General features: G+C 41.1%; 1 long non-coding RNA gene across 1 annotated transcript in view; it reads left to right on the top strand.

The window, feature by feature from the left end:
• Nucleotides 1-13,796, top strand: part of LOC103392654 (uncharacterized) — a 92,287-nt gene that overhangs the window by 70,609 nt on the left and 7,882 nt on the right. The window lies entirely within an intron of this gene.

Genomic DNA, 13,796 nt, shown 5'->3' with positions numbered 1-13,796 from the left:
ACAGACCTGTCTTCTGAGCACCGTGGTCCATTTGTTACCTGTGCATGGGTAATTGAAAGCCCTCTCTTAGCCTCGTTAAGCATGATGCACAGCCTCAGCTATCAGCAAGGCTCTGATTAAAATCCACCCTCTGGAGTTTGGTGCCGCCGCTAGCTGAGGCTGCACTCTTGTGCTCCAGAAGCAAATGGGCTGAAAGGTCACGGCTCAGCGACCCTCACACACATGCCTTATTTATTTGGCTTTTTTACCTCATCCGCCAATGGCAGGAGAGCAACGGGGAAGAGAACTTCATCTGAGCTCATGCTTATAGATGAAGTGTTGCTGGCATATCAAGGCCTTCCAGCTGGCGTGCAGTTACGTTAGGAGATTTGAATGATTTGATTGACTGGTTAGAGAACACACGGTCTTGAATCTAGGAAACTGCACTGACAACAATGGCAACTTGTGCAAGTTTTCTGCGTCCACTGCTTCTGTCGAGCGAACATTCTCAGCCTGAATTGATTGAAATCCACGCCACAGAAACGCTTGGATTAAATGTGAGCATATATATATATATATATTGTTTGTGTCTGTATGTGACCCATCAATGGACTGGTAGTAAAATTGTGCTGTCCTTCAGTTAAATCAAATATACCTGCTGCCGTGACCATTAAGAGAACCAGAGAAACAGTGGGAGGAAGAAACAAATGACACAGCAGGCAAACACTGCCACATGACGTTTGTCCAGACGATGCCAAAAATAAAATAAGAAATGCAAACAAACAAACAAAAAACAAGCTTGCAACTTTTGGGACAAATTGTTTTTTGTTTGTAAAAAATCTACAGCATCATGCCGAAGCAGCAGAGGCGATAAACTGAGCTCCCTCTGTGTAGGGGAGCGTCTGATATCTGAAGGAGGCTACGTTGGCAGAGACAGCAGACACCCAGTCTCTTAATCTGCTCCCCGTTTCATCTCTCCTCCACGTCTACGTCTCTGCCTGTTTGTCTTTGATCGCTACAAACACCAACTGTATATGTACTGCAAACATTTTGAGAGGCTCTTAGAAAAAAAACGAGGAGGAGGTTTCAGTCATTTGTTGCTGAGGATTTACAGGCGTGTATGTTTGTGAAGCAGGAGCGAGTGCTCTTTGAAATCTGAAAGGCAGCTTTCCTTTGTGAAATAACTTCACTTTGTCTGCAAAGTGCTGCACAGACAGCGCTCAGTCTCACAATAAAAACCAGGATGTGGTCACTGGCTGGAAAATACCTGGGACTGGAAGTAACTTTTAAATCCATACTACGATCCCAGCTTCATTTATTCTTTAGCTCTTAAGCCTGTCTTGTTTGCAGTGTGTACTTCTGCTCGGTGCGTATCTGCTCTTCTTCATATTCTTTTCTCAAAGCAGTGAGGAAGAGTAGCCACGGTCAGAGAGAGTGTTATTCAGATATGCAAAACACACAGACACACACAGTACATCTTCATATAAAGTGTTGGGAAAATGTTTCTGTTCTATTTTGGGCTGGATTTCTGCATTAATAACAAATATACAATTAGGGAAAACAAAACTCACCATCTACCAGACAAGGCTGGGGAAGGAGGTGTACACTAAGAAAGCTGCAGTTTTTTTCAGTTTGGTGCTTTAGAGGCAAAATATGTAAATGAGTCGTCTCACAGTTACTCCAGTGTCCAGCAGGATAAGTCATGGTGTTAGAACGAGTGTTAGACCAATCAGAAAGAAACAGAAACTGGGGACATTAGATGTGTTCCTACATAACATTTATAGGACAGTGAACGACAAGTGAAGAAAGAATGGGTGGAGAAGAGTGGTTTAATTTTGTCTTTTATTTTTATTGATATATTGTCTTATGGGAGCGGTTACCAAGTGGTAACAGATAGATTTGTTTCCTTTTGCCTTGAAATAGCCGTCTGTTGTTGTACTGCAGGGACAACCCTAGTGTTCACTTTAACACACGGAGTCCAACGTTTATGATTGGAATTTAAATGGTTTAAATCCCATTTATCTGACACATTTTAATGAGACACCAGTCTGATTTCCCATGTAGATGTTCACATTGTTTGTGCCTCACCTCTGATATACTCGGTTCAACTCCCTGCTCATATTCTCTTCTTCACCTGCCATTAAATTTGTCCTGCAGCTCAGCTTGGCTCTGCCTTCTTCATTCTTCCCCAGACCAGTATCTCCCTTAATGCCCTTCTACTATGAATATTCGGTTAGTTTTTTTTTTCCTTGTGAAACCCAGTCATCTCCTTCCTCATCGTCATTCTCCTGATTCCCTCTATCTCTCTCACTCAGAGACTCTTTGTCAGTCTTTCTCTCTCTGTTGCGCCTGGTGCAGGTTGGGTAAGGTGTAATTGGGTTGTGCTCTAAGCTGCTGAGAAAAGAGCTTTAATCCTTAGTCTCACTTAAAATGTAAAGGGAAGCCTGGTGGCCACTACAGAGATTCCTCCTCTCACCACCCATGTTTACATATTCACCTGCCCTCATAAGGACTGGACATGTTAATACAGCAGGGATACCTTACTCACTGCCTGCCTTAGCCTTATGCAGCAGGCTTAATTGCACACACGAACCCACACTGGTCACATTTCCTCCTTGGACAATGTCAGCTCCCATTCAGTGTCGGTGCTTTGACGGGGGGGAAGCATGTGTGCTGATACTGCCCACAGCAAGTGAAGCGCATTACTGCTCTCCAGGTGGTGTGTTGACTAGATAATGAGCGTTGAGGTAATTGATTGGGGGTTGTAATTAGTGGTTAGCTGTCACTGATTAATCACAGTCCGCTACTTTGCCTGTTATCTGTAGGTCTCACATTGTTTTGTGTGTCTGCTTCACCAGGCAGCGGCTGTGCCTTCACCTCCATTGTCTGGCTGCTTAGCTGTGACCTGCTGTGGCAAAGCTGAGGCGCAGACACACAGCTTTTCTCATTCAATCACTCAGAGAAATTTCATTAAAGGCTGTGTCTGTCCCTCAGATATTTTTACTTCACCGTGTCACAGTTCGCTTTCTTTTTCTTTTCCTTTATTTCTCATTCGAGAATGGTTCAGGGACCTGTCAGTTTAATTCACTTTCTACTGCCAATTAGTGCGGAATAAAAATGTTTGAAGATTAAATTGTTCACTGTTGATTGTAGATACAGTATGAACTTTTAGATCTACTCTTTTAGATTAATTTTTAGATTGCAGTTCCTACCCCTGCCAGAGAGGGTGCTATAAACAAAGTTTAGATGTTCTTTATAAGTAACCTGGTTAAATAATGTAACCAAAACAGGTAGAACAAACTATACCTATTTGAAATAACCTAATAAAGGACACCTTTAAAGCCTTGATGTGAGTATTAAATAATTGTTAAGCAATACATTGTCTAGGGGGCAGTGTGGAGTTCAAGTTTCATTACCGGGGAAAAGTCAGTTTCTTTGACAGTAACAAATGTGGAAAGGGTGGAAAAGGTCACAACAATGTTCCTGCTCAAAGAGTTCCGGGAGTTTCCAAAAAGGAGACGAATAAATACAGAACATAATGTGGACGGAATATTCTCCTCTCTGGTTCTGCCATTTCTGTTGTTGTCTTCTTTTTGCTGGTTCTTGAGCTCAACTCTGAAACACGGCTCCACCAAGGTCTACTGGTACACATCTGTTTGATACTTTGGTGTCCACACCTACCGGCCCTAGTAAAATACACCAAACAAACCACTAACCAATTGCAGAGGACGGGCGAATGGCTCCGTTTCCATATCAGCATAAACTAGACTTAAGCCAGCTGCTAATCACAGCAGGATAGGCAAAGGTGACACTGCCCTAATCTGAGGACTATGGCTCCGAGCAACTGTTGATGTGAGTGGCCGTAAACCTTTGTCAAAGTTGAAAAAAAGATTTTTCCTCTTTGACCTGAAAACCACAAAATAATCTGTATGGTTTCTTTTCAGAATTAAATACAATCAGTAAAATGATTTTAATAAAAGAAAATAAAAATAATCATCAAACAAGTGTCTAAAAACAGCAGGGATAATAATAATGTGAATGTGAAATGTGAAAACAAGAGGTTGAGGATGAAGCGTTCGTGTCAGAGAAGGCCTCGCTCGTGGCTCTGGCTGTTGTTGAAAGAGTTCCACAGACCTTGTATCTATTGTAATTTGAAATGACACTTATTTTGATCTGACAATCAGACGACAATCACTTCCTGAATGAAGCCTTTGTAAGCAGCTCGTTTCAGTGCTATTTCAGCACGATCACATTGGATTATTTACTGACAGATGACAGCAGTGAACGTCAACTCTGGCCTCCGTGTGTCTAATCACTTACCTATACTGGAGTCTGGTTCTGTGGGCGATGTGTGTTGACGCTCAGTGGGCAGTGTCATGGAAACAGACTGGGTACAGTAGTTTAACCTTTTGAAATTTTGGGAGTGGATCTTGGTTTGTTAGAGGTGTTGCCTGTTGGTGCAAAAAGTATATATTTTTTATCTGTATTTTTCCCAGTAAATGTCTGACGACCAGTTCTCACGAGCTGCATGTTGTTTCAATTATTTACTGACGTAGCCTTAGCATGTTGTTTAGCAATGCTAATCAGCTCCTGTTGTGCAGCAAATCTAGTTACTGTCTCAGCACAATATAAAAGGGACAGTATAAATGATTTTGCGGCATATTGAAGACCTCACCCTATCACCTGCTTGAAGGAGTGTTCCATTTAGCTGTGATAGAATTTTACAGGTATCTGTTGTTAGTTCCAAAGATTGAGGGATACCAAGTCAGGGTAAAAGTGAGGACTGGGATTAGGTCAGAAGAAAGAATTGTGGGGAAATGAAAGTGTGTGTGCATGTGGGCGTCTGTGTATGTGTGTGTGTGTGTGCCCGTCCGTTCTTGGATGTAAGGACAGAAGGGAGTGGGACAGAAAATCCCTCATTTCAGCACAGTGCAGGGGAATGCCAGCATGATGTATGAGGTCACTCGTCCTTCAAGAGGCTTTGCACTCTGTGCTGATATCAAGCTTACTGTTCTCTCTACACACACACTCACACACACAGTCTCAGCAACACCTGAAAGGTCACTGTGAAGAATGTTGGTCCATCAATTTTGCTATTACCCTTCATTATTTCGTAAAATATCTCTGTCCAGCTGACTCAGTGAAATAGTGAGAGACATTTCTGTCAGGAACTCATGAATTCTTCAAGTGGCCGATTGCGTTCCTCTGTAGCTGCTGTGCTGCAGTTTTCATGGGGAGTTTTTAAAAGAAACCTCACACACACCAAACTAACTAACTACTAACTTCTAACTAATCAAAGACAGAAGCTGTTTTTTTCTTTTTAACCTTTGTCCTCAACCTGGTGATGTTGGTCAGAGTGTGGACTTTCCTCCGCAATTCAAACTACAGAAAAAAGATTTGAAACTTTATAGAATAATTTATCTTCTAGTAATTTTTGCCAGGTCCTTCTAAGGTTGTGGGGCGAAGCTGGAGCCAATCCCAGCAGTCATTGGGCTGAGGTCGGACACATCCATAACAGTTGGCCAGTCTATCACTGAGCCACATATAGAGACAAACCACTAGTCAGACCTACATTCATTTTATTTTTTTAACTCTCAGAGGATTGAACCTTGACCTTCTTTCTGTCAGGCAACAGCTCTGACCACTGTTACATTGTGTGGCACGACAGTGTTTAGTCATAGAAGCAGTGACCATAGAAACTGTTTCACTTCTATTTTACATACAGTTGACTTTTAAGAATTACGTATACATTATTCATTGTATTTCTTTTCTCATTTACTCCTCTCCTCTCCTCGCTCTTCTGTTCAATCCTGATTGCAGTTCTGTAATGGTCTGTGTCAGAGGCACTTGTCCGTATATGGCAGTAAAAATAGCCGCTCTCCCAAGAAACATTGCTTGTTATAAAGAAACTATTAAAATTATTATCCATCACAACGGCGAAGCAGAAATCGAGAGGTTTGAAATCGAGTAAGTGTTCACACGCTGAGACGCTGTAATTAGAACAACAGCCCAGGATTTAGCAGCATGTGCAAACTGTAGAAATGCCCCATTGCTGCACATTCGGAGTCTCTAATTGCAGACGGTCTCGTGTTTGAAGCAAATTCTCACAAGAGAATAAAGCTGTATTACAATAACTTCTTGTGACTTTTAATTTTGGCAATATTACCAAAGTTGGCTCTCTTATTGGCCTGTTGGACCGTGCAGACTCATCATTTTTTCCACTAATCCCAAACACAACAGAGTTATTGTCTGGGCATGTAAGGATTTTCTCCAGGAGAGATTGTAGAAGGTGAAAGTGATGAACTGACCACATACCAGTCAGTTATATGCAGCAACACACCATGAGATATGAGACGAAGGTGCTACTGCACCTTATTAGGAATCTAGAATCAAAAGGTTACGACATGATGCATGTTATAAACCACCAAGACCGAGAACTGAAACTGCACTAACTCCTAAAGTAAAGCACTTCTTCTGAGTCTTCACTGAAGGCTGTGTCCATTTATTATTAAAAAATCTATGCCTATGATTTGTATCTTTGCCAAAGACTTCAGCTGTGTTCACACTGGTTCAGCTGGCCCGCAATAAAGTGTGGAATACTTAGAACAGAAGAATAGAATGAGTGCAGTCGGGATTCTCTCAGTGTTTCCATTCCATTGTCTAACTGTATCTGTGCTGAGGACAATATGCAGCTGTACTCTGTAACATTAAAAAAAAAAGAAAACCTAGGGTATTATGAACACTGCTTTTCAGTAATGTGAGCGATGTAGAGTGGGAATATTAGTGTCAGACATAATCTGTTCCAAGCCAAGGAGACAGCTGCTTTTTATTTAGACAAACTATTTATGATTTGCTTTGTAATTATGTTTAAACCATAGCCATTTGTAACTCTGTCATTTACACTTGAGTCTACCTCAAGAAATAAAACATGCCTTATAGCTTCAACTCTGCCTTTCTTAATAATTCATATATCATGATGAATATATATCAAAATAAAGTTCCAACATATCAACAGATGACTTGTTATGAAACTGTGAAAAGATCCCAGTGTTGGTCTGAATGTGTGTTGAGGTTAAGGCCACAGTGAAGAAGTCCTCTGTGTTCACATGATGTATTTTGTGCAGGGGCGGATGATATGAGACCAACAGCTCAACTCACCCTGAAGCCCATCCGTTATTGGTCCACACTGGGGGTCTTTAGTGATAGAGGTGGTAATAAAATAAAGATGAGACTGGGCCCATGATATTTACAGAAGGACAATGCGATTACGAGTGGACTGTTAGTTTTGCCATGAAGCTCCCGGGCAATGATGAAAATCAAGCGGAAGATATTAAACCTGAACCGTTTCGTAAAAGGCGTCCACACCTGCCTCGGAGAGAGCCTCTGTGTCATGTAAATAGAGGGGGGAAAGGTAGAAAGATGATTGCTTTAGAGGGAGAGGGACAGAAGAGAGGAGGTGGTGGGGACTCAAGAAAAGCAAAAGAAAAAGGCTGGAAAATGTGTCAACGAAATATATATAGAGAAGGTAAATGGAATCTTCCTGGAATGAAAGCTGAAGGACGGCACATAGAGAACAGGGAAACAGAACGTCAGGGCCAAGGTAAAGAAACGTCAGTGAGTGTGAGACTGACAGTCAGAGGCTAAGACTCTGCTCAGTATTCCAGGTGGTCTCTCAGTCATTGTTCAGCTGGTTCAGACTCTTTGTTTCTGTACAGTAACAGTGTAGAGCTGATCAGGCTGATGTCAGTGACCAGGATTAGAGGCAATGTTCGCACCAAAACATTAAAATCAGCTTCTGCTGCGTCTATTTCTATTTTTACTTTTACCTTAAACCACTTGAAGGTTTTGCTTCCTTTCAATGCCTTCAATTGTTTTTGGTTGTAATGCTGAGTCACAGCCATCATTAACCACTGCAGTCATTCTCAGTAATGTTATTAAAAGTGTTTATCTAAAAAAGAGTCAACCCAGAACATAAAGTGGAATCAGATATTTAATTTACAGAATTTGTCTCTTCTTCTTAACCTTATTGATCTTGAGGCCTAATTTTTTTCGTCGCCCAGGGCCACTGAATATTAGATTTGATAAATTCGTGATTGTACGTTTTTTCTTTTTAAAAACTTAATTTTGCTATAGCTAGTGTGGAGAAGAAGACGTTTTTCTTTTGTATTTTGGAGCTTAATAACAAATTGATAGATTCATTACTGCCACCATGTGGTTGAAACATCTGAAAGTTTTTGTGGCCCTTCAGGCGGCGCAAGCGACCCAAGTTTATGCTGCAGCCCCATGGTTAAGAATCACTGATTCTTATGGGTTCCACTAAAACCATAACCTTTTTTTTAACCAAAGCTCTTTAGACAAGATACAGTATGACTATAATTATATTGCCATTTTTGTCGTGTATAAAATTTGCATATTTTGCAGATTTCCATTTTGCAAATCCATACCTTTCAGGGACTTGATAATAAAAATTCATAAACGTGAATGTGGTCTTGAATACGGTGTCATAAAAAAGTCTGACTGACTGTATATTAAAAAATCAGAATGTAATATTCATAATGGTTCATGCTCCGATGACACTGCGGTGCCACAGCACTTTTTGTGGCCAAATGAATATGTTCAATCGAATCAAATGAAAGAGAATGAAGTATATTAAAATCTTTAGCTGTAATTCATTTAATTTCACAGTCGATATTGATGCAAATGAGATGAAACCATGTAGGAACATCTTATTTTCATTTCTAGATAAATTAAAACTGAACTTAGTTACCACAATTTATTTTCTAAGAGTTAATAAGCTCCCACTAAATGAGTGATGTGTTGATTCTTTCATGTTCAGGCTGTTTTTATAGTTGAACTATTTGATCGTGACGGTAAAACTCTGGTCTTTTTGTATGATTTATTTATTTGTATTTCTAAGGGACACAGTGGTTGGAAACTTAACCTTTGAATTGCATCTACATCTGTGTCATCAGTTAAAAGACGGAAATACAAAGATGGACACGGATGGTTTGACTCAGCGGCTGTGATGTTGGATGGAAATGTGCTGGGTCTTAAAAGTACAGATCATTGGTTGTTGACGGGGGGAGATTATGATGCTTCATTTGACAGACTGACACAATTACTGCAATCATAGACAATAAACAATGAATGTTATTGCCCAGGCCATCAGCTAAAGGCCAGGGAAGAGGGAGAACTTTGGAACTTTAGTCTGGTGACACTGAAAGTACTTTGTAATACTTTGCGAGCCCTGTGAACCAGACCACTTCCAGGCACTTGAAGGTCACAACACTTTACCAGGGCTAAAAGCTATGCGGTCATTTGGCCCTGCTAATAGAATTAGCAGGCCATCTGTTTTCATGTGGTGTGCCAGCCCGGAACCTCTGCTAATTATGTCATAATATCCCATTCAACGGCAGTCGTCGTTTTAATATTCCCCCAGCATACACTCTGGGGGTAGGCTCCAATAAAAGCAGGTGGCTGGAGACAGAGATGCAGAAACACAAACCCACATGCTCTGTTCTAATGAAATAACACTGTAGCTGAAAGTGTATCTTACCCGAACTGGGAAATATGTTCAGAGGCTGAGCCATGTTGCCAGGCGACTGCTGCCTAGAATGGCGTGTGTGCACGTCTGCAATGACAGACAGATGGAGGGAGGAAGGATGCGGTGAAGCCAAGAGGCTGGAGTTGCAGTCTGTGTGTGTGTGTGTGTGTGTTGGTGTGTGTGTGTTTGTTTGTTGGAGAATGTTGTTGCCTTTCTGTCGTCACTGAGACTATAATGGTGACAGTGTTTGCTGTGTTGCACTTTAGCACACTGGGGGAGGTGAGCAACACCATTTTATTATCTGGCCAAGTCTTCAGTAAAATGCCACTGTGACTCCCTGTGCACAACAAACATTGTTTACAACATGTCTACCATTAGAGTCATTGGAATATTTTTGGATGCCAGTGCAGACTTTGTTTGGGCTGTTGGCGGTTTGTAATCTGATTTTTTTTGTCACGTTTTTCTTTTGTTTTCCTTTCACAAGGCCTGGGTTTGTTTTCTAGTTTTCACTGCACGCCCTTGCATTTGCACATTGACCTTGCTGTACACAAAGTAAACAAGGGACTCGCAGAGTAGTCATTAAATTACAGTACTGTCAGAGGTGAGCTGGAATCGTGCTGCTGCACCCTGTGTCACCTCAATGCGGCCCGCTATATTTTCCCTGGCGTCACCGCTCGTCTTTCACAGGTGTAACTTCTGATATAGTTCACTGGGGACCTCACACTTTCGCTTCATGGCGTGACTCTCCTTATAAATATCCCAGCAGCCCGCACGCTTTACCTGGCACTCGTCTCAGAGTGGTATCCTGATGTCGGTTTGTTTGATCAGGCAACAAGGCGAGTGGCTGTGAAGGAGAAACAAGACACATGTTCACCCCAATCAAACTTTTATTAGAGTTACTTTTGCCCATTTAAAACATACACTTCCAAATCCAGAACTTATCTGTCTCACAGTGGTGGAGCTAGGAGTAAGGGGCGATGAAGGGGACGCAATGTTCATGGAGGGGCCAACTATTTGTCCAACATTCTTGAACATAGAATTGTTGACTGTCCCTCTGGATCAACGGAGTATCAGTCAATCAGTCAATTAATCTATTAATTAATCTATCCATCCATCCATCATCCACCCATCCATCCATCCATCCAACCCTAAGAATGAAATAAAAATACTCTTGCTGTAAAACACACTGAAAGATGACAGTGCTTCACTGTCAGAGCATTAAGAAATCATGTCTTTGTCACAACGTCTATTAGTTGTAGTACTGTAACTACTGTGAACACGTTGATGTCTGTTTTTGGTCTTGAAAGATAGTCAACATGTCATTATAAAACACAGACTGTGGAGATCAACGGCAGTGGCATCTCTCTGATCTCCAAAGTTTCACACACATCCTCATTAACTTTCAATCGTTGCATGAAGTGGATGGAGGCTTTTTTATCTCTGAAAACATCCTTCTTGTTAAATGTGAACAAATTGCACAATGATTAACATGTCAGGAAACCCAGCCTGGCGTGGGCTTCCTGACTGAAGCTACTATCCCGCGAATTTACAAGAAGCCCGAGATAAGAAAGAGAGAAAAGGCAAAATTAATATCCCTTTGAAACCTACAGCGAATGTAGGAAATTACTATGCTGCTGCCGTCTGTATCTGACCAGTTGTGTTGATTGGGATTTTTCCCTGGAGGTAAGAGACCCTCTGACAGGATTCAAGGCTCGGGCCCACCATCAGACGCCTGTCTGTAATTTGTGATTACAGTACAAGCAGAAGGGGTGGCAGGGATTAATTCAATCCTACATCCAAATCTAATTCTCCCACATTTGCATATTAATTAGAAAAATGTTGAGTGTTTTTGGCAGATGGTACCGGACCGGATGGTTTAGACCTTAAAAAACTTGGATAGTTGCGACTCCGGTGCTTGGAGAGTTGAGGTCAGTGTCTGGTTGTGCACGTGATTGCCTAGATTTTTTATTACTCTTTATAGTTGAGCTTTAACCGTTGATAAGTGTGAGTTCCGTGCACACTGTAGGATCCACAAAGTCTTTGTATGTGGTAACTAAGGATGCCAACACCTCTGCCTGTTCATTTGGTTTCAGTCATTAACCTTGAATTAATGATTATAAATGACTGAGGAAGCTCGCTGTGAAATAAAGTCAGGTAGAGTGGACGACTATTGTCCTGGAAATATACACACAATTTTATTTTTTTTTGTCTGCATGGCGTTTATTATTGAAAACAATGACTGCCATTGACTCCTCTTTTTCTAATTTACAGTTAATTTACATTCAAAATTCAAAATATTTACATTATATATGATGCTTTTTTCTTGTTTTTTTGTTGAAACATTTAGGGGAATGTTGCTCTATTGCAGGGATTCCCAAAGTGTGACGTGCGCATGGAGCTGAAGGTTGATTTGAAGATTTTATTTAGATTACAAATTAGCACACCCAGTGGGCAGTGTGGAGATAAAAGTTAAAGGAGCAATCGAAGCAGGAGAAATTGTTTGAAATTGTGGTCATTATAGATGGAGATGCGATGAGGGAAAGACAAAATGTTCCAAGGTGTCCGCTGTTAAGACATGTCTCTCCAACAGCTTCGTCACGTTTTATTAATTTTATTTCAGCAAGCGTTGAGCTGTGTTCCATTTTATTTGATCAATGGGGAAATGTTGATATCAAAGTAAACATCAAATCTCAAACCAGACTTGATCGGTTGCAGAACACTGTTAGAAACTGAAAGAATGTTTGTGAGAAATTTCAGTCCTCAGACGAGGCTGACATTCACCAGAATCCAACAAAAAACAAAATCTGCTTTGGCAACACATGATTGATTACTTAATAGAAGATATTCACAAGAATAGCTTTCTCATGTTCCTGAATGAAAAGAGTGTTTGTCTTAGCACTTTTTGACTGACCACGTATGTGCAGATGGTTGGTGCCTTGCTCTTTGAATCAATGAACGGAGCAGGATGGACGGAGATGATCTGCCGTGAATGATAACGTAGGATTCATTAGTGCTTGGATCTGCTCCCTGAGGGTTCGGAGTATGATTCTTTTCAGACCGCCCTGCTTGAAGGATGATACGCAAAGACAAAGGGAGGCAAAAACAATAAACGAGCTTTCTCTGGATTCGCTGTGTAAAGGGGATCCATTAAGGAACAGTGAGTTTTTGTGGAAATAACTCCAATAAAATGTTTTATTATTGCATTTAGTGATTAGCTGGAATAATAAGGTCAAAGACTCTGATTATCCCATAATGTCAGTGGCCCAGGAGTTATTTTCCAGATCAGTGATAATATGTCACACTTCCAAAAGAAGAATCACTTCTTCAGCAGTTCCCACGTTGTAAAAAACAAAATAAGGAAAACACTTTGATGTCGACAAAAAGTCGATTTACTACAAAATGAAGAAACAGAACTTAACAAAATGTGGACAACACAGTTTTTTTATCTAAGACCACACAATTTGAGGGTAAATGACAAAACTATTGACAGTGAGTTTAGGAAGAAGGTTTTTTCATTTTGTGACATACAGTAATTCTATGCTTATCAAAGCCTGGGGCGAGGCCCACTTTTTACATTTTTTATATACTTTTTTGCTATGTTTGAATCATAACCTGAGCAATTTCTACAGCAGTTATTTTTATTCTATTGATTATCTTGACCCAATCAAACAGTAGTTTCATTTATAAAAGCTAGACATAAAAAATTCTTTATCCACAGAGGAAGTGGTAGCTGTCTCCTGTCATGCAGTCAGACACCATTGTGCTTTATGAGCCATGTGGCTAGCCCATTAATGTTAGCGCTCTTTTGTAAAGGTTGTTTGCCTCTTAAACAGTGTCATCTTTATTGATGTGTGTTTTTCCCCTCCATCCCTCTCTTCTCATGTTCAGACTTATGTGATGTGGCCCTGGTTTAAATTCAGTTCTCCACCAGGAGCTGTTTATTATGGCAGACAGGTCAGCTATGGAGCAATAGCTTCAGAGCAGGAAAAGTAGAGAGAGGAACGAGGTCGGCTGTCCCAGCATGAAATGATACAGCAAATTAATGTCTTCCTTTCACACACACACACCCACACACACAAACCGAATAGTGGTTCTCCGTGCCACTTCCTGTTTATCCTGAACAATACAGCGGCTGTAAAAGTGGTCGTCTCTGTGATCCGACACACAAATCAAAGCAGGGCCGTCGCGACAGTGCCGTTCCCCAGATCAGAAAGGGGTGTGTGTGTGTGTGTGTGTGTGTGTGTGTGTGTGGGGGGGGGGGGGGGGGGGGGGG

Source organism: Cynoglossus semilaevis, chromosome 17 (genome assembly GCF_000523025.1).
Source record: "Cynoglossus semilaevis isolate Cse_v1.0 chromosome 17, Cse_v1.0, whole genome shotgun sequence".
NCBI lineage: Eukaryota > Metazoa > Chordata > Actinopteri > Pleuronectiformes > Cynoglossidae > Cynoglossus > Cynoglossus semilaevis.
Note: the sequence above shows the minus strand (reverse complement) of the source record. Positions and strands in the feature narration are given on the sequence as shown.